The sequence below is a fragment of the Petaurus breviceps genome, unplaced genomic scaffold, assembly GCF_028583685.1.
Source record: "Petaurus breviceps papuanus isolate PSGF00001 unplaced genomic scaffold, PetGlider_PUasm1.0 90895, whole genome shotgun sequence".
NCBI lineage: Eukaryota > Metazoa > Chordata > Mammalia > Diprotodontia > Petauridae > Petaurus > Petaurus breviceps.
The window spans coordinates 5,991,517-6,014,226 of record NW_027187372.1 but is presented as its reverse complement, the minus strand read 5'-3'; the positions used below and the strand labels follow the sequence as shown (position 1 = coordinate 6,014,226).

The 22,710-nt window shown below is 37.5% G+C and overlaps 1 long non-coding RNA gene across 1 annotated transcript; it reads left to right on the top strand.

The window, feature by feature from the left end:
- Positions 1–22,581, top strand: LOC138150863 (uncharacterized). The gene is made up of 3 exons (XR_011165673.1): positions 1–267; positions 392–515; positions 22,080–22,581. It is a non-coding gene; the product is annotated as an uncharacterized lncRNA (long non-coding RNA).
- The last annotated feature ends 129 nt before the right edge of the window (positions 22,582–22,710 follow it).

Genomic DNA, 22,710 nt, shown 5'->3' with positions numbered 1-22,710 from the left:
TGAGAGCCCTGAGCACAGGCTGCATATTATACCAGCTTCCAAACCACAGGAGGAGGCTTGGTGAGCCCTCAAGAAATGTCTGATGACAGGTAATGGAAGGTCCTGCTTTCTGCTTCAGAGCATGAGCAGTTAGTTATCCTGTAACTGTTTCTTATGTGCCTGCACATAGGGAACAAGATGACTTCTGATTAGCTTCTGCACCAAAACTGAGGGTGGTGATGATACAGTTCACTTTTCTCACTGGCTAAACTCAAGCAAGAAGGCAAGGTATGCCATAAACCGTGGCCATAGTGTTGCTTTTTGTGTCAGTAATCAATCAATCAATATTTATTAAGCACAAACCAAATGCCAGGCATTGTGCTAAGATTGTATCTATTCTTTTCTGTCTCAGGTAAAAGAGTAATGAAGAAAGAAGAGAATAGGAAGCGACCATGTGAGCTTCCAAAGATTAGAAGAACCACCAGGTGTCCAGAGATGGGAGTTTGTTATTGTTGAAATTTGAAGCCAGGGCAGTGGTGAGTACTTACTTATGGGATCCAGCCTAGCAATGAATCAGACCTGGCAGCAAGACCATTATTTCCTGCAGTAAATTCATCCATCCATTATCCTGCCCTTGAAAGTGAATTTGGCAGGGTGAATGCTTTTTAGCAATCTCTTTCACTTTGAACCTATTCTTCTCAGGGACTGAGGTAATATAGAGAAGAGTATGCACCCTGGTTGGGGGTGTTGTTTGTATTTCTATCCTTCTTTTATCTTCTCAGTATATATCCCTTTGTCCAAATGAATTGCTGTTAATCAGTTAAACCATTCTAGAGACTAATCACTAGAAGAAATTAAGGATATAAGGAAGATATTCATTGTAGTTCATTATTAATATTGGAAAGAGCATGCCATAATGGGGTCTTGGGCCAATGGCATTAGAGAAGAACCTCATAACCCTTTTAGAGTGGTATCTCTCAAAGAAAGAGAGAGACAGAGAGAGAGAGAGAGAAACAGAGAGAGAGAGAGAGAGACAGAGAGAGAGAGAGAGAGAGAGAGAGAGAGAGAGAGAGAGACAGAGACAGAGAGAGAGAGACAGAGACAGAGACAGAGACAGAGACAGAGAGAGACAGAGACAGAGAGACAGAGAGATGTAGTCAGCCTGCTCTCTGGGGGTGGGGAACATAACTCATGACTATAAGTGGGAGTTAGGATAAAGACCTACAGAGCTTATAAAGGCTATAAAAATGCAGCAACTCCCTCTCCCCTTAAACTGAAGGGTGGATACACTATTAAGTAAATATTAAATGTATAGCAAGAAAATGCAAAGTTGGTTCAGGGAAGGAAGTTCTAACAACCTTTAAGTGAGCAAAAATATAGTAGGAAGTAACTATTTGTTTAAAATCTTCGCTTTACAAAATGGTTAAAGTGGGATTCTTTTAAATAAGCTTTCCTAATGAACTTAAAATATAATTCTTTGAGATAGAACAGAATAATGGAAAAAAATAGTGGACTAGATGATCTGGTCCTGGCTCTGCTGAGATCATTGCAATGGACTCCTGACTTTTATCTCTCACCACTTCAGGCTATTTTATACTGCCAAAGAATGATTATGCTGCCGAAAAAAAATTTTTCCTTAAGCACACTATGACAATACCATTCTCATGATCAATCAACTCTAATGATTTCCTTTTACTTCTAGGATAAAAAATAAATACTTCTATTTAGCTTTTAAAATCTTTCAAAACCTGGCCCCTATCTTTTTCTATCCTATTTAGCTTTTAATGCCCTTCAAAATATAGCCTCTATGTTTCTAGCTTCATAGAATATCAATCTTCTTTCCACATTCTTTGATCAAGATAAGTTGTCTTTCTAGTTTCTGACATAGGACATTCCATGTCCTATTTCTGTGCTCTGGCCATTCCCTATTCTTCCAATGCCCTTCCTCCTCACCTTCAACTCACGGAGTTTGACATAGTTCAAGCACCATCTTCTGCATGAGGACTTTCCCAACCCTTTCAGATAGTCAAGTGTCCTCCAAGATACAAACTATCTTGTATTTAGTTACTTTTTGTATATTTGTACCTGAATTCTATCCAACCTCAGAAATTTATTAGGTGTGTGACTGTGGGTAAGTCATTTAATCCTGTTTGCCTCACTTTCCTCATCTGTAAAATGAGTTGGAGAAGGAAATTGCAAATCACTCCAGTATCTCTGCCAAGAAAACTCCAAACAGGGTCATAAACAGTTGCACATGATGGAAAACAATTGGACAACAACAAATATGTTTGCATTTCTGCAGCTAGGTGGCTCAACAAATAGAATGCTAGACTTGGAGTCAGGAAGATCAGGAACTTAACTAGTTGTGGGACCATGGACAATTCCACTTGACCTCTTTTATAATCACCTTCCCTACTCATAAAATGATAAAATAAATATACTGACATATAATAAGATAATAATAGAGCCTACCTCACAGAGTCGTTAGGATCAAATGATATAACACATATAAAATACTTTGTAATCCTTAAAGCACTATATAAAAGTCAACAATATATTCATTTTCTATTTATGCTGTATAAATACATATATATGTATATGTATATACATAATGTATATATATATGTGTGTGTGTGTGTGTATATATATATATATATATATTTTACACATACTGGTATCACCCATTAGATGTGAGCACCTTATGATTTTCATTGTTTCATCGTTTGTGCTTGCATCCATCGGACATAGTAGGCACTTAAAAGTTATTGAATGATTGACTTGAGTTAACATTAGAGCAGAAAGAAGGTTGTATTTGAAGTCAGTCTCTGAATTAAGAAGCCCAATTCTTCCATTTACTACATGTGTAACCTACGGCAAATAATTTACCATCATTGTAACTCAAGTTTCCACTTTTATAAAATGCCTGAGGCACATTCTAGCTCTAAATATATGATCCTTTGAGGAAATAAGGTAGAAGTGTAAACTGCTACTTAGCCCCTGTCGTGTGAATGTAACTTTGCCCCAGACTCTAAAACCAATCCTATTCCTAGTTCAGGGGAATTTAAAGAGCCATGGGTCACTAACTTATTAGCCTTGTCCCTAGTACTGCTCTGATCTTGTAACTTGCTTCCATTGATAAATACCCTTGCCCTTCTTATCCAGACCAAGTCCCTACTTATACCCCAGTTCTAGTAAACATATCCTTGCCTGATTCCCATGACTGAACCTCTGTCACTTAACCCTCTACTTATAGTTAATTACATACATTTTATTGTTGTTCAGTCATTTCAGTCATGTCTGACTCTGTGACCCCATTTGGGGTTTTCTTGGCAAAGATAATGGAATAGTTTGCCATATCCTTTTCCAGCTCATTTTACAGATGAAGAAATTGAGGCAAAAAGGGTTAAGTGACTTGCTCAGGGTCACATAACTAGTAAGCATCTGAGACTGTATTTGAACTCAGGAATATTAGTCTTTCTAACTTCAAGTCCAGTATTTTGTCCACTGTGCCACCTAGCTGCCCCAAATTACATACATACATAAATATATACATAATATTACTATCTATTATAAGAAATAATGTAGTGTAGAGGAAAGAACACTAGTTGTTGTTTTTTAGTTAGAAGATTTAAGATCAAATCTTAGCCCTAGCATTTAGTATGAAATCTTACACAATCACTCTGAGAGGGAAATAATAAATGTAATACTCAAGGCCACTGGAAAGATCAGATGAGATAATGTATATAAAATATTTTGTAAACCTTAAATCACTACATCTCATCTGTTATGGGGATAATACTTGTTTATTACCTACCTCATAAAGGTGTTGTGGGCAAATACTTTCTAAATCTTAAACTGCTGTGTAAATGTGAATTATTCTGGTTGTAAATACTATTATTATAAACTCCACTGACTTCATATTCTGCACACCTGCTGGGACATCTGCCTGTTAAGTACTGCTGGACTGCTGGGATGACTGATGATTCAGACTGTTTGAACTTTCTCTTTTTGGCTGCCATAAAATTTTTGAGCTTAATGGAGACTGAAGAATCATCTACAGATGAGGAAAATGAGGTCCACAAAGAAGAAGTGACTTGTTTAATATCGCTCAGCTAGTTAGTAGCAAATCTGGGATCTGAATCCAGCTAGCCTGATTCCAGGTCTGGGAACTATATCACATCACATTGTTTTAGAGGGACTGTCTGATTTCTGCTTCCCAGCCATCCTTGGTCTGGCTTTGCCCACGACTGAGTGAATCCCATCAATGATACTGCCCTTCACCAAGGCTTTGATTTTCTGATCTGTAAAATGAGGAGCGTTAAACCAGATGATCAATAAACTCCCTTCTAACACTACTAACATTCTATGAAGTGTATACAACTTTTCAGTAACCTACACATTATGAAAAGTTAGGTTTTAGCTATATAGCTAATTGTCTGAAATTATCATCAAGACCAAAAAGGACTCCATCTTAACCTTTTAAATTCTTGGTCTCTTTTTATAGTCCATGAAAACAGTCCATGATTTTGCCTTTGATAAGAATCTTGGGTTCATGGCGCTTTTTACCAAACAATAATAGAATGTCATGAACAGAATTCCATTAATCTTCATAATCCCATGAAAGTGAAAGATTGCCTCAGTTGCCATCATTCTAGTGGGCTAAGGAAAAGGCCATTCTAAGGATGGGTCCACATAGACAATATATCATGGTAAAGTGGAAAGTATGTTGCAATCGAAGACTGAAGACCAGCTTTGCTGTTAATTGTGTGCCTTCAGTCAAGCCACTTCATCTGGCTAGGCTTTATTTCTTTATTTATAGAATGAGGTGTTTTAGAAAAAATTTCCTCTAAAATTCTATGGTCTCTAAATAGGCAAGTCAAAATGATGACATGCAATCTTGGTACTCAGATAAGCAAAACAAAATTCCCCTTCAAACCAACTTTTTTTATTCGTTAAGTAAAAATAATATAGGGAGAAATTAAGATAAATTCAGTCAAGCAGGAAGGAGACCAATGTACAATGATGCCCAAGAGATGGGTGCCTTAATAGAGACTGATTGATAGCTTCTAGTAGGTTCCTATTTTAAGTAATTGTTCTTGCTAAGTAGGTGCTAAGGTCAATTGTTATTTTTGTGGCTCTCTAAATCCCAGTGCCCTGGGAAAAAGCCCTAGTTCCTTACCCTAGTCATTGTTCTGATGATAAGTGTAACTAGAACTAGGCACAGCCTAATTAACATACTCATATAACCCTGCCATATAACAATGTTAAAGTACAGAATGAACTGATGGAGATATTCAAAGTTTGATCGTTTTTTTTTAATCTTTAAGGCAGTATTATAGTCCAATGATTCCTATGCCTGTCCTGCTGTTATTTATTCCTAACTTTTAGAATTTGCCTGGAATTGTAATAAAGCTTTAGCTTTCACAGTCTTTTGCTTACATGGGATTATGAAGATTAATAAGATTCTGTTCATAACATTTTATTATTGTTTGGTAAAAAGTACTATGAACCCAAGACTCTTATCAAAGGCAAAATCATGAAGTGTTTTCCTGAACTACAAGAAGAGGCCAAGACTTTAAAAGATTAAGATGGAGTCCTTTTTGGTCTTGATGGTGATTTCAGACAATTAGCCATTAAGCATTTACTAAGTGCTTAGTGTGTGTCAGACACTGTCCTAAGAGCTGGAAACACAAAAAAGGCAAAATCATGAGTTCAAGAGGCTTAACTCTAATTAGGGAGATATATGCAAGCAAGTATGAAGATTCAAGATATATAACAGTAAAAATGGGAGGGGATCGGAGGTTGGATAGGAAGGAGTAGGTCAGTAGGAAAAAGAGAGGGACCAGGAAAGGCCTTTTGTTTCCCTAGAAAACTATAAAATAATCTCACTGAAAATGAGTCTTCCTCAAGGAAGAATGGGAAGTATTCCTGGTCTGTGGGACAAAATGAATGATGGAGAATATAGAGAGAAGTGCCTATGGACCATCATGAATCAGTAAAGTTGGTAAAAAGCATTAGTTTCCACACTAGGTCAAAAGAGAAGGAAGGAAAAAAAAAGTTATAATTTTAAACTACTCTCCCCACCTTTATTAACCTGATCATGAAATAACAAAGTCTGAAGCTTGTAACCTTATGTTAGTCACATCTCCTAATGATAATTAGTTCCTACTGAAATGGAAAGAGAAAGTCAATTTGTAGTCAGAGGACCTGGATTCAAATGTTGATTCTACTACTTAACATAGCTATAATAATAGCTGACATTTATATAATGCTTTACATATATCATGCCATTTGAACCTCACAAAAATTCTGTGATTTATGTACTACAGGTATTATTATACCCATTTTACAGGTGAGAAAACTGAGGTTCAAAAAAGATTAGTCAACTTGCCCATGGTGACATAATTAGTGTCAGAAATGATATTTAAGCTCAATTATCTCTCAATCCCTACCCACTACTTTTTTCAGGCTGTCTCACTTAGCTTCTCTGGGCCTCAATTTCCTTACTTATAAAGTAGAAGACTTTTACCATGATCTCTGAGGTCCCTTCCAATTCTAAATCCTTTGGTCACATGATCCCCTCTTCTCTTAGAGCACATTTCTTTAGGTATGACTCAAGCGAATGGTGACAAGTTAACTCTGAAAGATAATTTTTCCTCTGAAACATAAAGCATAAAACCCTAAATGGAAACTGAATTACACAGTGAATGGAGTCATCTTAAACTAAGATAAACCAAGGTAAAACAGAGCTTATGAAAGAACAAGGGGATGGGAAATCATAAAGGGGTTTACATTTAGCCCAATTGGCCACAAGGTGGAGACGTGGGATAGAGATTGGTTTCAGCAGTTGAGGTGGACTCTCTCAAGTCCTTTATAAATGTGAGCTGTTACTGTTGCTGCAGTAACTATTTATCAAAGTCAGCACTAGGAGCATTCTAATATGGCACCACAAATTGATTCACTATCATACTGCGTTAGAAGGAAGCAAGGTGAGTACATGTAAGGAGTCTTTTCCTCCAACCAAGAAGCACACATGCCATGCTTAATGTTTCTGATCACTTTTTTCTACCAATAAATTAAAAACACACAGAGACACACAGCAGTCATGCTGATTGAACACTGAATTTATACTAGGGAAAACAACATTATTATGATGTTGCCTGATCATGAATTGACTTAACAAAATCTTACATTGTTGTTGCTTAGTTGTGTCCAACTCTTCCTGGCCCCATTTGGAGTTTTCTTGGCAAAGATTATTGGGGTTGTTTGCCGTTTTACAGCTCATTTTATAGGTGAGGAAACTGAGGTAAGCAGGGTTAAGTGACTTGCCTAGGGTGACACAACTAGTAAATGTATGAGGCTGGATTTGAACTCAGGGAGATGGGTCTTCCTGACTCTGGGCCCAGCACTCCATCACCTAGATGCCCTTACATTATTACTGTGTAATTTTTCATCTCTGCTAAGGAATAATTTACTTGGATTCACAATCACAGAATTTGATATCTAAAGGAACCTTAGCAACCATATAGTCTAACCCATATACAAAAGGAATCCCCACCATAACATAATCTACAAATGTCAAGCCCGCTTCTACTTGAAGACCTACTAGAAGCCAGGAGCCCACCACCTTCCCAGGCAGTTGGGTTTTTTTTAACCACCTTGACTCTTAGGAAGCTTTTCTTGACATCAAACCTAAATTCTTCCCTTTGGGACTTGTACTTATTGCTCCTGTTTCAACTCTTTGGGTCCAAACAGAACAAATATAGGCCCACTTCTATATGGCAGCCCTCCAAACACTTGAAGATAACTTAAATTTTCTTTCCCCCAGGTTAAACATTCCCAATCTCTTCAACCAATTCTTGTATGTCAAGAATTTAAGACCCTTTACTATCTTGGCTTCTCTTTTCAAGATACTCTGTTAGTGTCCTTAAAATAAAATACAATGCCCCAGATGAGGATTGATTTGAGTAGGATACACTATCACCTCCTACACCTGGAAGCCATGCCTTCTTATTAAGACACAAGATCCAATTAACTTTCTCAGCTGCCAAGTCACAATACTCATTTTGAGCTTGCATGTCCACTAAAACCCCAAGACCTTTTTCAGTACTAACAATAGCTACCCCATCTTATACTTGTGAAATCAGTTCTTTTTACCCTAGTGTAATATTATTTTTCTCTACTGAATCTCATTTTGTTTCAATTCAGCATAATATCAAAGCCTTTTGGAGTCTATCATCCAGTGTATGTTTGCTATCTTTTCCAGCTTTGTGTCACCTGGAAATTTGACAAACATCTATGCCTTTATCTAAGCCATTGATCAAAACATTAAAAAGTGTAGGACCAAGGAGAGATCCCTGGGACATCTCACCAGAGACCTCATACCATATTGACATGGAATCATGACCAACTATTTTTTAAATTTAGCCATCCAATCAATTATGAATCCATTGGATTGTATTATCATATGTGTGTGGACCTTCTCTACAGGAAAAAACATTAGATATTATATCAAAATTTTGCTAAAATTTAGACCAAACTATCACAGACTATGATAAAAGAGTGGTCATTTCCCCATCCATACACCCAAGGTTTCCATTACTTCCACCTGTCAATGAGTTAGGGGGTTATCTACCCCAAACATGTGAAGACTTCCCCTGGCAGAATGGGCAGATGAGAACCATTTGTTTCAATGGTCATGAAAGCAGCTAAAGCAGGAGCTCTGGAGCCTTTTGTGTTTGGTGAAACATCAAAGATACCTATGCATCCTAGGCCATAGCCAATCATCTTGACTTTTGTCTTGCCACTGGACTTTCATGACTCTGGAAGAGAAGGTGATGCTGGTGACAGTGTAGCTCTGCCTGGCTTAATCCAATTCATGAGCAAGTCAGAATATCACTCCATGATGTCATTCGTCCTCTTGGAAAATGAAGGCCAAACAACAACCCAAGCAACCAGTTCCTTCCTGTTAGTGAGAATAAGATCCAAAATAGAATTTCTCCTCATTGATTTCTGCACTTCTTGAAGGATGAAGTTATCACTAAGGCTAGTCAAGAAGTTATCTGTTCTGCTTTTGGCAGAGAGAAAAAGCTTCACAAGATGCTTGCATAATTGAAGTCTTCCATCATTGATATATCAACTTCCATGTCAGGCTTGTGATCTATAACTCAAACTCTTCAGCCATTTCATCTTTCTGTCCAGAGGTCCTGTTGTACACATCAATGACAAAAAAAATCACTTCAGTTAATTCTTTGACCTTCAGCCAAATACTCTCTGCCATGCTTCTTTCCTCTGCTCCCTGAACTTCCCACAGGATACCTTCTTAGTACACAGGGCTACCCCATCCCCACTTACCTAAAATGAATAAGGTATATTCATCCAGAAAAAAGAGGAGTTCAAATCAAATCAAAATTAGATAATTAAGCACCTACTATGTTCTAGACACTGTGCTAAGCATTGAGGAAACAAATTCAAATCAAAACAGTCCTTTCCCTCAAGAAGCTTTTAATCTAATAGATTATAATAATATTAGCTATAATAATAATAACAATAATAGCCAGCATTAGCACCTACTATGTGCCAGGAGCTTTACAAATTTCATCTTATTCTTATCTTCCTGACAAACCTGGGACTTAGGTACTATTACCACAGGGTGGAGTCATGGGTTTTATCCTTCCAGGCCTCAATGAAATCTATAAAGTGAAATTTTTCTCCTTGACTCAGGACCTGTGGATCTCACTTATTGCCAAACCTTTGGACATTTTTATATAGCCATTTTAGGGTGTTAGATTTTGTCTCCTGTGAATTACTGAATGTGTCAACTGCTATTCTTTCTTATTTTGGTTATTCTGTATTGTATTTAACTTAAGAAATATTGTTGTTATTGTTCTTACCATCTATATAGGGGCATCTAGATAAGAGTGTCTGGCCTGGAGTCAAGAAGACCTGAGTTCAAATCCAGCCTAGATACTGGCTGTGTGACCCTGGGGAAGTCACTTAACCCTTTTTACCTCACTTTCCTCATCTGCAAAATGAGCTGCAGAAGGAAATAGTAAACCACTCCATTATCTTTGCCAAGAAAACCCCAACTGAGCTCACAAAGAGTCAGGCACGGTGAAACAAACAACACCAACCACCATCTCAGGTGCTTTGAGGCTTCAAGGTTATGAAAGGAGCAATAGCCTAACTTTTGTCCCCATGCAAGTTAAGCTAGTTTTTCTTTTAAATGTATTGAACATTCCTCAAGGTGTATTTGGCTTAGGGGACTAAAGTCTCAGGCTTTTGATAGCACTTTCTGGTTGAATGATTATAAAACAGCCATGAGGAGTCCTGGTTCTGATATTTGGTTGTGGGGAAAAATGATTGACCATTTAGGCAAGGGAGCTTCATTCAGCTGAACCAACTTGAGTGCCCCCAATGTCTTTCCTCATTGGATATACTTCTGCTGTGCCTGAGTAAACTGCCTTTTGTCAAACGTTGAATGACTTGCTAGTGTTCCATTTTGTTCCATTATCAAACCTAAACTGCCAGGGGATTTTCCCAAGTCAGGTCCAGTCCAGAACAAAGGTTTTCAAAGTAATTTAACCTAAGTTATCTCGGTTAATCATCACAATAATACCATGAGTTAGGTACTATTATAATCATCATGAATTTGAGACTGAGAAAAGTTAAGGAATCTGCCAGGGTCACACAACCAGTGAGTGTCTGGAGGCATGGTTCGAACTCACATCTTCCTGATCCCAAGTAGGATATTCTATCAACTTTGTTATCTAGATGTCTCACATACATATACATAAGCAGTCTTCTCCCTCTTTGCATCCTTTTAATTAGATTTACAAGATACCTGTCAAATGTATTCTCACTAGTCTTTGTTAGACTAGGAATCTGACAACCCTGTACTGTGAGCTATAATCCAGGAATCCAATTAGAGGTTTTCCTTGTCAAGGAGTGGAGGGAAACCTTCATAGCCAACTGTTCACTTACCAAATTAATTTTTCTCTTCTCCAATCCCTTGCCATCACTCTGCCTCCATATTCTTCATTTTTTTGCCTACGACTTCCTAATCATTGGCAATACCTTTCTTGAAAGTATCATTTGAGACCAAGCAAATCCTCAGAAGTGATGTGCAATGAAGAAGGGAAGTGCTTATCATCTGCTTTGATAAATCTTGGAAAGTTTTTATTTATTGGGGGGGAGGGAAAGTTCTATGTTATATTTTGGATACACACCCCAGAAAGGCCAGAGATGCCTCTGTGTTTTTTTTTAATTTGTTTTGTTTTTATTGGAGGGAGTAAGAAAAGGCAATTGGGGTTAAGTGACTTGCCCAAGGTCACACAGCTAGAAAGTGTACCAAGTGTCTGAGGCCGGATTTAAACTCAGGTTCTCCTGACTCCAGGGCTGGTATTCCATTCACTGAGCCACCTAGCTGCCCTGATGCCTCTGTTATTGTTACCATGCTGACAGATGCATGTGTTAGTATTCCTAAGCAGGGAGTAACTTGCCACTACCATTCTGATCCCCTCTGCTCCTTGATGTTCTCTTTCCCTTGATTGCTTTTGTGATTCTACCATATCATTCATGGGGAAGAGAGGCAAGGCTAAGCAGTATCTTCCTCTTGAGAGCATCTGGATCTCTTATCTTCAAATGAGACAATATTTGTAAAATGTTTAGCATAGTATGTGGTAGAGTTGTTTGATAAATGCCCGTTTCCTCCCCCTGCACCTCTCAGGAAGAGCCTTAAATCTGATTTTAAGCACTGATTGCAAAGTTGTTCTTTTATTTCCCTTTCTTCTCTGCCTAACATTATTCCATTCTGAATCACTCTGATAAAGGTCAGTTCTTCTTTCCTCAAATTCAGACGCCTTTCTTTTCCCCACTGAAGTCTCCATTCAGTATTATCTAGCATTAATTCTTCATCCTCCCAAACAACCTGGAAGATGGATAGGCATTTTTTTGGTCTCTTGACCTCCAGGAGGGAGATCAACCTATATCTGGACCACAGCTACTTGGCTATTGCAGACATTACAAACATCACACACATTGCAGGTGAGTGAACAGTTTCCCATATGAAGCCATTCTCCGAAATGATTTAGAATTTCACTCTTGCTTGTTAAAACTATTTGTAGGCATTTACACCTCAACCCTATGCAACCTATGTTAAACATTTTAGAGATGCCACTTAAATTCCTTTCGATATCACAAGAAAATTCAAAGAACAAGGAACATATTGCTTATTAGCTGAACAATTTATGAACAAAGAAGAGAGAGTGTTGTGAAATGTAAAATGAATAATTCTGGTTATATTAAATTTAAAAGTTTTTGTACAAATAAAACAGATGTAGCCAAGAACAGAAGGAAAGCAGAAAACTGGGGGAAAATTTTATGGTCAGTTCCTCAGATAAAGGTCTTATATCTCAATGTATAAAGATCTTTGTCATATCTATAAAAATATGAATCATACCTCAATTGATAAATGTTTAAAGGATATGAACAGGCAGTTTTTAGATCAAAACAAAACAATTTACAGTCATATGAAAAAATTCTCCAAATCTTTATTGTTTAGAAAAATGAAAATTAAAATAATGTTGAGATATCATTTTGTACCTATCAGATTGACTAAAATGACTGAGGAGGAAAGCAACAAAAAATAAAAATGAAAGCAACAAATATTGGTGGAATGTGGGAAAATTGGGACACTAATTCATTGTTGGTGGAATTGTGAACAGATCTAACCATTTTTGGAGAGCAATATGGAATTATGCCCAAAGAGTTATTAAATTGCCTATACCTTCTGACCCAGCAGCAACAACATTACTAGGTTTATTTCCAGAGATAATTAGGGAAAAAGGAAAAGAACATATATGTTCTAAAATATTTATAGCACCTCTCCTTGTGGTGATAAAGTACTGGAAATTATAGGGATGCCTGTCAATTGGGGAATGACTGAACAAGTTGTGGAATAATGATTGTGATGGAGTACTACTGTGTTATAAGAAACGATGAGCTTTGTGATCTTAGAAAAACATGGATAAACTTGCATGAGATAATGAAGAGCAAAATGAGAACCAAAAGAATGTTTTATACAGTAACAGCAATATTATTTTAAGAACAACTTTGAGAGAATAAGTCACTTTGACTATTATAAATACCCAAATTAACTACAAAGGACACATGAAGAAAGATACTATCTGAATCCAGAGCAAGAACTGATAATTGAAGTATGCATAGAATGATTTTATATATACATATGTATGTATGCATACATATGTATATACAAAACTATAAGATGCTGCCATTAGACACAAATGTGTACACATTTGTGTCTAATGGCAGCATCTTATAGGAGAAAAAAAGGAAGAAAAAAAGCAATTTACATGATAGTTTTATTATATATTTAAAAGGATTACCAACTTGTATGTAATAGATTTGTAATGTCATGTGCAATCATCTTATTATACTATGTTATGGAAATGCCTATTTTATTCTATAAAATAAAAATGAAATACATTTTTGAAAAATTCCTTTCCTTTATCTCAATAACTTCATAGGAACAATTACACCCAACTCCCCTTTTCATCCTTATACCAATTTCCCATGTATGCCATAAATTTATCCCACCAACCACTCTATCAATTTGATTCAATTATTTCACTTATCTTTTCTTATTTGCCTTGTCCTGCCAACTACCCTCTCCTCTTTTTAAAGTCTACAATTTCATATTTTATTCCTTAATGTGTCTTAATCCTTCTTAAAACCTTAATATCCTATTTAATTGTTCTTTTCTAACAACTGGAAATAGAAGCCAGGTGAATTTCCATATCTGGAGATCATTTTCCAAGTTCTCCTCAATTTTCCCCAAATTTCTCCTCCCTATATTCAACCTCTGACTTTGTTAGCCCAAGCCACTTCAGGTCACCTTAATCAGTGGTGTTACACTCATATAGAAATGGGGTCCACTAAACCATACAAAAGGATTATTGTTAGGCACATATTGACTTAGAATATCACACATACTTACAATACATTACATATGTACAAATGCACATATATGTTAAAACACCAACACACTGAAATCAACAAGGAACTGCATTTTAATCTGATTAAGGCTGCATTTAGGAGTTTTGTGGCCTGTGTATTTGACATTCCTGATCTAACTGATTTTCTTCTTCTCCTTCTTTTCATATATCACATCTTCTCTCCATCCTTCTCATGAAACCTCTCTCACAGGCCAGAAACAGAGTGACTCTAGTTCACTACAGTCAGATAGATCATTGCATGAATCCTCAAGCTGATTTATGAGATTATGTCTGTGCTGGTGTTAGGTATTGGAACTGTGGTTTCCTTAGGGGATGGAGTTTCTATTGAGGAACTTTCTCAAGCAATGTAGTTCTGTAATGTCTCTGCAACTTCTAAGAACATAGAACATAGCATAGAACAGTGGTGTTAAATTCAAACAGAAATGGGTACATAAGGATCCCTGCAGGCAATATGTTGACTTAGTTTTAAAAAGTAATGTTATTTATATTTTATTGTATAGTAACTTATTTTGGTAATTATTTCCCAATTACATTTTAGTCTGGTTCAGGTCCCACTGTGGAGTGAAGTGTTTGACACTTCTGGCGTAGAGCACTCAGAGGTTAAGTGACTTGCCCAGGGTCACACAGCAGGTGTGTGTCAGAGGTAGGACTTGAACCCAGGTCCTCCTAGTTCTGAGGCCATTTTCCTTATCCACTACTTCATGCTGCTTCTCTGTGAGTTTGTGTATGTATATTGCAGAGCTACTAAAGTACTATATGCATACATAGACATACATGCATGCATATATCCACATACATACATGCATGCATACGTGGCACTTTGGCAAATTTATTATTTGATCAGAACACAGTACATTCCACCACAGGTCACAACCCCTCCATTTCTTCTCATAATGCACTTCTTGAGAGAAATGATTATTTCTCTCCTATAATAATAGCCAATTATTGAATTAGGCCTAAGGTTTTTCCCCCTCCTTTTCCTCATTTAGAAATTAACCTCTGTTGGTTATTAATCAGCCTTTGATGTGCACGGCTGAGCATGAGATTAAAATATTGGGTGAGATGCACTCAACTGGCAAAGTTTAAATCTGATCAAAAGGTAAAGAAATTTTAGTTTAGGTGAAGTGGTAGATTCTGGCCCATTTTCTTTTAGTCAGAGAGGTCTGGGTAGATGTAGATTCTTCCTTTTATCTACATTATCCTAGGCAGGCTGGCACGGGTGTGGTTAAGTCTCTTTGTCCAAGACTGAATGATCAGTCATGTGTCCCAGCTCCTCATTAGAATAAGCCCATCTCTCATTATAATATTCATTCTTTCATTAATTGTCAACCAATCAGAGTTGATTTACACCCTCAGGAACACCCACTTCCAAGGGCATATAAGCAAATGAATTCCATGAGAGGTCTTTGGCTTTCAAGAGTGTCACTGACCCCTTTTGTTAATTATTTGCTAGCAGCAGTTAATGAAATGATTAATTACCCAGAAACGCTGTCTCTCGAACTTCTTATACATCACATTCTTGTCCATGTTTACCCATGAGTTATAGTGGACTGCCTCTGCTATAACTTTATTTTCTCTCATTTTCAATCTCTTCCTTTCTACTGGCTCTTTTCTTGCTGCCTGCAAACAAACCCATATGTCCCCTATTCTTCAAAAACCTTCAATTGATCCTACCATCCCATCTACTTATCTCTCTTCCCTTTCATAGCTAAACAGCTGGAGAAAGCTCCCAATATAAGGTGTTTCCACTTCCTTTCTTCTCACTTTACAATCTGGCTTTCAACGCCATCATTCAACTGAAAATGCTTTCTCCAAAGTGATCAGTGATCTGATGGTCATTTTTCTCAATTTATTTCATCTAATTCAATTTTTTCAATCGTGATCCTTCTTGATCTTTGAAGTATTTGACATTGTTGATCCTCTTTCTCTCTTTCAACTTTCACATTTAGTTAAACAAATAACTATAGCCTGTAAAAATGTGCTGACCAGATGATAGCGAGGGAGAGTGGATATCTAATTTTTTCCCCTTTAATTATCCTGTTGTTTTCATTTTCCCAGGAATTTTAGTTTTAGGATTTTACTCAGTGTTTTCACAATTCATGCTTCAGTGAGCTTCTCTTGGCATTATTGCTATGCCCCCTCCTTTACCCCAACCAATTAAAATAAGCTAACTTTTCAGAAAAAAAGCTGATTCCTAAAGAATCAGCTTCTTTGTAGACTCTGACCTCAGTCATGGACCACCAAAGGCAATTTGATCTGGCAATCTAAAATTGCTTATGTCTGGTTCTTCCTACTTTCCTATTCTCTTTTTCTTTTTTAAAAATTCTTTTATTTTCTTTATTTCTATCTTTTCCTATTTTCTCCTTTCATCTTTCTTTCATCTTTTTTTTTTTCATTTTCTTTCATCTCTTTTCTTCCTTCCTTCACTGAAATTTGCCTGCTGGTCTTTTAAGTGTTATTATTGCCCCTTTTTTAGAAAAATGAAGTTGTTGCCTTTTGTTTTTACACTTGTCACAATGATTACTTTGGCCTCTACTGCCTGAGAGCCAGGTGTCTTATATTTCACTTCTCCCTCAAGGCTCTTTGGCACCCTTCAGAAGGTTAAGGGTATCTGTTCTCTGTTTTTCTTTCAAGCATTCACTGATTGTGTTTTTTTTTCCAATTCTGGGGCCTCAAGCACCCCAGTGCCATTTAACCACTCTAACCACTTAATCCTTTTACAAAAGGATATTCAAATATAACAAGAACAAATAATTGTATCATCCCTCTCCCCAACATCTAGGAGCAATAATTCTCTCTCAGTCTCTGAGAAACTCAATTCCTATATAGCATTATCTCACCAAGTTCCACATCCAAAGCACCCTCTGGCCTTGTGGCCTTGAATTCTGGCTTTCCAGGGTTTCCTTGCCAGGCTGGTTACAACATCTAGCTTGGAATCCTGACTCTAAGATCCCCATGGCTTGAATTCTCAGGTCCAGGGAATTCATCCCTTGCACAAAGAACTTAAAAAGACAAGTAAAACAAAATCCAGATGGTAAGTCTGGATTCCAGAGCCTAAGGGGAAGGGAGACATGGCCATTCCCCCAATTAGCCTAGTATATGGTATCCATGCTATGGTTAAATGAAATCTTCATTTATGGATGCCACTGGAAATAGAGAAATATTGTGCCTCCAACAAGCAGATTGAAAGACAGGGTAAGTTCTGTCTGTGTAACTTATGAAGATTGCTTTTACCCACATAGTATGGGAGTGTGGAAAGGAAGTGTGGGAGAGAAGAGATATTAGGTTGCCGACTAAACTGAAGGTCTACAGAGCTGTTGTGCTGACCTCATTGTTGTATGCCTGTGAAATCTGGACAGTCTACCAGCACCATATCAGGAAACTGAGTAGTTTCCATTTGAATTGCCTAAGGAAGATGATGAAGATCACCTGACAAGGTGCCAGACACTGAGGTCCTCTTTTGAGCTGAACTGCCAAATATTCAAACTCTACTGCAGAGAGTGCAACTCTGATGGGCTGGCCACTCTATTTGAATGCCAAAAGTATATTTTCCTAAAAGACTATTTTATGGAGAACTCACACAAGGCAAGTGTTCACACAGTGGTTGGAAGAAGTGATGCAAGGACACTCTCAAGGTATCTCTGAAGAATATTGGAATCAATTGTGAGACATGGGAGACACTGGCACAGAACCACCAAACCTGATGTGACCACATCAGAGAAGGTGTTGTGCTCCATGAGCAAAGCAGAATTACAATAATTTAAAAGAAATGTGAGATGCACAAATTTAGAGACATCTCCACTCCAAATATCCATATGGACTATTGGTACCCAACCTGTGGTAGAACCTTCTGAACTGGTATTGGTCTGATCAGACACACTGTACTTTGACCCCAACATAGTGATGTCATTTTGGTCCACTTCAGCACAAAGGACAACAAGCAGTGGGAACATAGGATGTCCTCTAGAAGCAGGTATGTGTCTCTCACATTGGTACTGCCACCCACCTTAGGTGATCTGGTATGTGCCAAAAGCTCCTTTGCACATGGAATGGCAAGCAAAGAAGTAGTTCACACCTTATTTCAGCTATTTAGTTGACACCTTGTTTCAGTTCAAGTTTCTTCTCAGCCTTGCCCATGATTGAGTAGCAGAACTTGTGAACCCCACAAGTTGTGAACTCCTGTTGCTAATGAAATAAGAACTGGAGGAGCTAATGACCACATATAAGGAGAGGCCCAGGCTGGAGAGAGCAGAACTGAGCAGGGAGCTCTTATGGTGCAAAAGGAGAAAACTTGTGGTATCCCAGCACTCCATGTTTATCGGTTCTGTCTGTGTTGATGTTTGTTTGTGATACTTTCTGTACAAGCCCTGAAAGAGGATTTTCTGGTTGTCTGTTTACAGAAGTCCTAGAGGAGGGTTTTGGAGGTCCTGGGACTTTACTGATGATTTGTGTTGACCTCTTTGACCTTGTGTAATGGGAATGTAAATTTAGGTTGTTATCATCTTTCTAAGATTGTATTGTGTAAGATCTTCCCTGCCCCTAGGTTAAGTGCACCTGGAGCCTGTGACATGAGGCTTGTTTTTCAGGAGATACTTTGTGATTGGGCAGTGGGTCAAAAGGGTTGTGACATTCTCTGAGCCAGGAGAAGGCTATATAAACCCTGATGTGAGACTTTGTTTGGGGGCTCAATTTGAGAAGTGTTGTGTGATTTGACCAGACGAGACTCTGGGCAGCCATTGAGAGGCCCCCGGCTTTGAAAAACCCAGATGTTGATGCTTCCCTCTCTGGTAACTGACTAGGTAGGATGTAATGGTCAACACAGTTGGAGGCCTGTCTGCTTGATATGTTTTTGTGTTTTCTTGTAACTTTTGTCTGTATACTCTGAAGTTTGGGGTGCTGATTTTTTCCCCTGAACAAGGTAAATGATATATTTGATAGATTAAAGCAAGATCATTAACCCATTTTGAGTTGCTTTCCTTTAGAAAAGCAGATCTGAGAACCTGTGTTGGCAGCACTCTGGACACACTGGGGTGCTTGCTGCTATACCTTGTTTGTGTGTATTTGTTGATTTCTATGTTGATGATTTGTGTTGCCCTCTTGGACCTCATTTGTGTGTCTGTGTTGATTTCTATACTGATGATTTGTGTTGGGTTCTTAGACCTTGTTGGTGGGTCTGAGTTGATTTCACAGTCAGATAGTGAATTGATGATGGTGCTGGCAATGTTCATGGATGTTATTGTGGCTTTAAGCTTTGTCTTCCCAGGAACAGGAACTGTGAAGGACTTGAGATGGACTGGACACTGTGAGCTTCAATATGGAATGGGAACTGGATGAAGAACTGCACAAGGAGCTATTCAAGGAACTGGGAGCTGCCTGCCTTTGAACCCAGGTGACAGTTGTGTAGATTTGGGCAGGAGCTGGGACCATGGAAGAGGAACCACAGAAGCTGAGAGCCAGCCTTGAGTCAAGATGAAAGAAGACTTTACTTGGATACTGATTTACTATGACCTAGGGGTGGAGATCTTTGACCTTTGTACTTTGTGTCCATTAAGGATGATTGAGTTAAGGACTTACTGAATGATTGTACGTTGTGTCCCTTAAGGAGGCTTGCCTGATGATTGAGTTAAGTTCTTACTGATGATATCTTTTGCTTAAAACTATGTGACCACTTTGGTGAAAACTATGTGGCCATTTTAGTGATAAGTTGTTGTCATAACATTGTGAATGCTGTACTTTAGTTTCTGTCAATGTTTTGTCTTAGTTTGTTACTGAATAGAGAGTTCACTATACTATGTAATCAGAACTTTGAAACTGTTCACAGCAGCAGTCCTCTGGAAAGTTGCTTGTGCTTGGCTTTACAACATATTAAAGTTAGTTCCCCTTAAGCTGGTCAGTGTACCTCTTCCCAACATTGAACCCTTCTTTATATAATAGAAGACATTTAAGCAAAGCTAACTGACACAGTCACTGATCTGACTATGTATATTAAATTGCTCTCATTGTCCCTATCTCTCCATTGAAAGTAAAAAGGTTCATTTCTTTATCATTTTTCCCTATGCAAAATCATACAATAAAAATCTCAAAATTTATGGGGAAAATGAGATTAAGGGAACAATGCTTAAAACTTCATCAATGACATGTAAAAAATATAGGAACCAAAGGGGAAAAAAGTAGCACAATTTTATACATGTTAAATGGTTAAGAAATACATAAATACTAGAATAAATTGGCTGCATCTGAGGCCTTGGGCTTCAGTGCTTCCTTCAATCATGGGGTTGTTCAAACAAATAAAAACTCCAGGCTTTGGGGAGAGGGAACTGTTTGGTCATGGGGATGGGGTCAGGGGTGTTTTGGATCAGCTTCCTCCTCTCACAGCTTCTTTTGGACCAAAAGTGATATAATAAATATGGCACTTTACCTTGAAAAAGATGCTGTTTGGTAGTGGAAGTGTGCTTCAGGAGGGTTGTAGCTTGGGTTATTGTAAAGTGGTACAGTTTTCTGCATTTTCAATGTTTTCAATGTTTTGCAAAGAAGCAATCTCAAAATTCAGGTTACAATAAAATGTCCCTTAACATCTCAATTGCCTTAGAATAAATTCACATTTTTGAAATACATTATAGAACTGCCTGGACCTAGACTGTTCATCACAATTCATCAATTTGATGACTCGGTAATACTGTTATTATTTACATTATTATCATCACTATTATTCTCTTGGTTCTTCCTTCTTCCCTGTGCATCACATGATAAAACAATCACTATTTCTTTGAATTCTTCATGTCTGTCATGTCATTCAGCTATATCTAAGCACTACAATTTGTTCAGCCATTTTGTAATTGATGGGCATCCATTGTTTTCAGTGATCTTTAAAAGAACAATGGACAGTGTTCAGCACATCTTCCTTTTTGTACTTGATATTATTTTATTTTTCCAATTATATGTAAAAAATTTTTCAACATTCATTTTTGTAAGATTTTGAGTTCCAAATTTTTCTCCCTCCCTCTCTTCTCTCCCCCTCCCCAAGACATTAAGCAATCTGATATAGGTTAGATTATACATGTACAATCATATTAAACATATGTCACATTAGTCATGTTGTGAAAGAAGAATCAGAAACAAAAAGGAAAAACCATGAGAAAGAAAAAAAACTGAAAATAGTATGCTTCAATATGCATTCAGACTTCATAGTATTTTCTCTGGATGTGGTTAGCATTTTCCATCATGATTGTTTTTTCATTTTCTTGGATCATTGTATTGCAGAGAAGAGCTAAATCTGTTAAAGCTGGTCAGTGTACCTCTTGGTCTGGCTTACAATCTTTGACTAAAATATCTCTACAATTTAATATACATTTTATATTGAGGAATTTATATTTATGTACATTCATATTGAAGAATGGAATGACAATACAGAAACCATGATTGTAATGGCAACAATTAGTCAATCAATAAACACTCATTAAGTGAAATCCCATCCAGTTTTTGATTGATAGAGCTAGATTTGTCCTGAGTGCTTCCTCTCCTCCCCTTCCTTTTACTATAAATGAACCAGTGCTAACTGAGTTCTTCTATACCATTTATACAACAGGAGGTCATCTTCCCTTCCCAAATAAGTTAACTGGTTTGTTTTTTAAATTACATTCTCTCTCTCTCTCTCTCTCTCTCTCTCTCTCTCTCTCTCTCTCTCTCCTCCCACCCCCCCTCTCATTTTTATATGTGTTACTTTACTTTCAAATCATTTAAGTCTAGAACCCAGTCCTAGCTTTAGCTTATGAAGCATTAAAATTCTGTAAAAGTTTTTCTTCCTAAATTCTTCCCCTAAAAACTTCCATTCCAAATTAGCTAATAAATAAACAAAAGGATAAATAAAAATTTAAAAGCCTAAAAGCTTTGGTAATCCACACTTAAGTAAATCTAAAATACAGGTGCTAGGACTATAACACAAGAACACAAAGTATTGTTGGGAGTTGTTTTCATTTTTTCTTCTTCCAAATTACAAAGGAACAGAATTATCTCAGTTACCTGTATTGTGACTGGCAACACTGAAATTCAATCTTTTTTCCTTAGATAAACATCAAAGTTTGGGATGCTGGTCTGCATTTAAGAGATCTTTGATCTTGTGCACCTTGATTTGGAATCAACCTGGAAATCTCACAAGAATGTGCTGACAGTTCCGTAGCTTTCTGTCCTCAGCTGGATCAGACATACCAAGAAAACAACCTGCTATCTTGGAAGTTTAGAAACTCCACTTCCTGTCCCGGACCAAAGCAAAAGTGGTGGGAAAACAGAAAAAAATGCAAAGCAGATTAAAAGTTTAATGAACTTTTGAAAACCATCCAAAACTTGTGTTGAAGTTAGTTCAGGTTCTGATTAGTTACTTTAGCAGGACAAGGTGATGTCAGTCCAATAACATTGAAGTGATTACTCAGTTATGTGTGCCAGGCATTGTGCTAAGTGTTGGGGATACAGAGAAAAGCAAATGACAACATGAAAGTCCTGGATCACAATCTAATGAGGCTGCAGTCACTAACAATGGATTAATGTTTATTATCATGGATACATACGTACATGTATGTGTATACAGAAGAAAAGTGTGTGCGTGTGTGTGTGTGTGTAGATGGGGGGGAGAGACAGAGAGAGAGAGAAAGAGAGAGAGAGAGAGAGAGAGAGAGAGAGAGAGAGAGAGAGAGAGAGAGAG